The 4,253-nt window shown below is 45.0% G+C and overlaps 1 long non-coding RNA gene across 1 annotated transcript; it reads right to left on the reverse strand.

Moving 5' to 3' along the window:
• Positions 1–2,813: 2,813 nt before the first annotated feature.
• On the reverse strand, positions 2,814–3,792 carry LOC102481613 (uncharacterized). Its single transcript, XR_335877.2, has 2 exons — positions 2,967–3,792; positions 2,814–2,932 (listed from the first exon to the last, which is right to left on the reverse strand). It is a non-coding gene; the product is annotated as an uncharacterized LOC102481613 (long non-coding RNA).
• Between the last annotated feature and the right edge of the window lie 461 nt (positions 3,793–4,253).

Genomic DNA, 4,253 nt, shown 5'->3' on the forward strand with positions numbered 1-4,253 from the left:
AAAAACTCCCAAAAAAAAAAAAAAAAAAAAAGATAAAACTGCCTTTCTTGAAATTAAAAAACATATTAAAAAATACCCATTGGTGGGAACCAGCAGTTAGCGTAATGGCTATGTCGCTGGATTTCCACGTAGTCGACTGCTGTTCGCGTCCCGGACCCGGTGGCTTAGAACTCACGCCAGGCGCGTGTGCGTGCGTGCCCAAGATCCCGAAAGGAGAATGGAGAAGGGGTTGCGGTGTGACCATCCTCCCTGGGGGGTGATTTCTCGCTTTCTGTCTCTCTGTCTCTGTCTGCCTGGCAAACGCACACGCCCTATAGCGAAAACCTCTCAAAAAAAAAAAAAAAGAAAAATACCCATTGGGACCAGCAGTTGACATAATGGCTGTGTCGCTGGACTCCCATGTAGTTAACTGCAGTACGAGTCTCGGACCCAGTGACTTAAACTCACACTGGGTGCATGTGCATGTGCGCCCAAGATCCCGGGAGGAGAAGGGATTGCAACATGGCCATCTCCCCTGTTTGGGATGATTTCTCACTTTCTGTCTCTGCCTCTGTCTTTTTGGTGAGCACACAAGCCCTATAGCAAAAACCTCTCCAAAAAAAAAAATGAATGAATGGGAAATCAGCAAGGGGCATAGTGGTTAGGGCATCAGGCTCCCGTATAGCTGAACCCCATTCCTGGTGACTTGCTGCCTCACTTTCCCCTCTTTGTTTTTCTGTGATGACTACAGCAAGTTTAAAAAAAATAATAATAAATTTTTTAAAATGATAGAATTGGGAGTAAAGGCTAATGGGATGTGTGTATGTGTGTGTGTAAATGTGCACATGCATTAGTGGCTAGTCACACTCTGGATATGACAGACGGCGGTATAGAGAAAAGGCTAGGCACAAAATGCAGTTTGTTAAGCTAAAACACCCCATGAGCCCCGACCAAATGTGGTTAAGAATATTGTAAAAACAAAAATAACTACTACTGTCTGCTTCTGTAAATGACTTTAAAAAGTTGATAAGAAATATGCCCCTCATACTCTTGCAGTTTTACAACCCTTGCAGCCCCCTTCCCAGAAGTCCTTGCAGCCTTTCCTCCCCTGCAACTCCCTTACCACACCTAGGACTCCAACCCTCACACTAACCCTTATTTTCTTCCTTCTCTGAAAACCCCCGCTTGCAGCACCCTTTGCAGACCCTTCCCCCAAATTCAGAAATCCCCTTTGGAAAGCCCTGAAAAGCCCAATCCCCTTGGGGCTTTTGCCTTTACATGCCACATAGCTGTAGCTGTGGGTCAGGGCTGTCATTCCAACTGCTGCCTGTGTGCTGTGGGAGGGTGACAGTCCCTGGCCAGGTTGTCAGTGATCTCAGTCTTCACAGTATCTCAGGCCACAACATGGCCACTCTGACTAACTCTTGAAGTGAAAAGTGATCACACAATGCAGGAAGGAGCCACGCAGCCCTAAGACTGCATGGTGCCGACATGTGTCAGAAATCTCGGGTCAGCATAGGCAGGATCAGGGCTGAACTGCTTCTAAGCAACACGGAGTAGAAAACAGGCCTCCAGATGGGGTGGGCTGGTCAGAGAAGAGCTTTTCCTTTTACTATCTGAGATGGGAAAAAAATCACCTGTTTTTATTTTTTAAGAGAAATTTTTGCTATAGGGCGTGTGCACTGGCCAGGGAGATGGACAAATGCAGGTGTTCAATGTTAGAACTGAGTGATAGCTGCAGGACACCCAGCTGGTAACTTAGGAAACTAGTGGGAGGACAAAAGCAGCTAGAGAAATTCAGAGACAGAAAGTGAAAAATCCCTCCCCAGGGGGGATGGACACACTTAAATCTCTTCGTCTCCATTCTCATCTTGGGATTTGGGCATGCATACACATGTACCCAGTGTGAATTTTAAGCCCCAGGGTCTGGGACTCAAACCATTGACTACATGGGAGTCCAGTGACGGAATCATTATTCCATCCACTGGTCCCAAAACCACCGTTTTCGCTCACAGACTAACACTGACTACCTCATCTGTGTTTGGTAGAATGTGTGCATGGTTTCCCCATCCTGACCATACCTCCGTGGACTCCCAGTGGATGTCCTTCGACGTACCTGAATCCTGACACTGTCTACCAGGAGACAGAGTCAGATCATACAGGTAAGGGCTCAGAGAACTGCCCCTCCCTTCTGATGCTCTACCCAGCTGTCACCTCAGTTCTGAGTAACCACATTGAAATCATGATCCTGGACCAACAGGTGGCTTAGTAAAAGCGCTGGATCACACATGTCCAACTCCGCAGTTCCAGTCCCAGACCCAACAGCCAGAACAACATCCCAGGTGTGAGTGCATGACCAAAATCACAAGAGAATAGAGAAAGGATTGCAGCATGGCCATTTCCCCCACGGGTGCTTTCTCACTTAAGGTAGAGGGAGGTAGGTGGGGTTTACAGCGGACCTTATTGAGGACCTGCCAGTTCTGTGTGAACCAGGGGGTCTGCATTCCTGGTGTCTGTGTCAAGGTCGCACCGGCCATTCTTAAGCAGTGAAGGTCATGCCAGCCATTTTGATGTGGGCGGCTCCCCACATATCCCCCTTCCTTGTTTTATTAAAGACTGGGAACCAGGGGGAGCTGTGCCTGTCTTAGGTTGGAGTTGTTAAGGCCAAATGCATCCTCGATTACCCGTCATTGGAGCAGCCCATAGCAGAGATGGGTGTCCTGTCTTAGGTGGAGGAACAGGCAAGGGTGGCCAAAACTCTCGTACCCGTCATTGGCTAGCCAGCTCAGCACCTCTGGTTAGTGGATGGATAATTTTTGAGATCCTCCATCTCCAGTCTGGTGTAATAGACCTGGATAGGTCGAGAAAGGAGGGATGTTATCTGTTGGCTGATGAACGACTTCAATTTGTTAAAGATGTCTGGGCCTAGCGAACAGACAACCAACAGGCCAACCTGGGCCTAGCGAACAGACAACCAACAGGCCAACAATTGGTCCGAGAAGGGGGAGTATAAAAGGTAGGATCCCATTCCAAACAGTTAGAAGGGAGTTGTCAGCCAGTTGTCGTCTGTGGTTCCTTAGGGCTTCTTGGAGGTCATGGATCTTATCGCGGACAATGCCAGACTTGTTGGCATAAAAGCAGCACCATTCCTGCAAAGTAAGACAAAGATCTCCCTGGTCTGCAAGTAAGAGGTCCAAACCGCTGCGATTTTGTAGAAACACCTCTGTGAGGGAATCTAGCTAATCCTGGATGAGGGAGATAGTGGATGCAAGCTGCTGGACATCAGAGATCAATCCTTCTGTGACCTGTTTATGGTTTTTATAGCTCAAGGCAAGGGGTCTGGCTGATGACCATATCACTAAGTAACATGAAGACAATAGGAATGTAATTACTGTTTACACTTAGTCACAGAGTGAAGTTTCTAGTCACAGGAATGTAGGAGTTTACAATGGAGGTGCTTCTTTAAGATGGAGTCGTTCTTGTTTCATTTTCTGATTTTCTTGGAGGTGCTTCTCTATGATGGGGTCGTTTTTTGGTATACTTGGGCTTTAGGTCTAGAGGCAATTAACATGTAATATTAAAGGCCTTCATTCTGTGGGAGACATATTGGGTAAGAAAACTGAGTAAATAAGAGCAAAAAACAAAATTAGAAGCACGGTGAATATAGCACTTAAAACGGGAGCAAGGACCAAGGAGCCTACTGGTACCAGAGGCCACTCTACTTGGCTCTGGTGTGACAGACTCGCAGGCTAACTTTATAACAATGTGAGGCCCCATCTGGACTAGTTGGAGGGGCTCTTTTTTTTTTACATAAAATTAGCATTAGAGCCATAGTTAATGTTCTGACAAAAATTTATAACTGAGGAATTTGGCTATATATGTCAATTTAACATAATAGTCTACTATTAACTCTTGGGAATTTTAAATTATTTTGGAACACAATATAAGAAAATAAGAATTATTTAATTTGACAATGGTTTTTATTTTTATTTAACAATAAACAATAAGCCTGATTGATTTAATAACTCCCTTTTGGATGTTACAGGGGCCCTCTGTAAACATCCAAAAGTTACTTTGAGGTTAAAGATCCTCTGTTAGCATTGAAGCTGAAGCCAGAAAAAGCTAGTCATAATTTTTTTGTTAGATATTTACTATGTAAAATGTAACATACAACACATAGATACTAGCTGTTTCGTTAAACCAACCATATTAAGATAAACATGATGTTTGATTAATAAAACTTAGACAAAATATATGTTGGAGATTGTGATGAC

This window comes from Tupaia chinensis, unplaced genomic scaffold (genome assembly GCF_000334495.1).
Source record: "Tupaia chinensis unplaced genomic scaffold, TupChi_1.0 Scaffold000559_1, whole genome shotgun sequence".
NCBI classification, from domain to species: domain Eukaryota; kingdom Metazoa; phylum Chordata; class Mammalia; order Scandentia; family Tupaiidae; genus Tupaia; species Tupaia belangeri.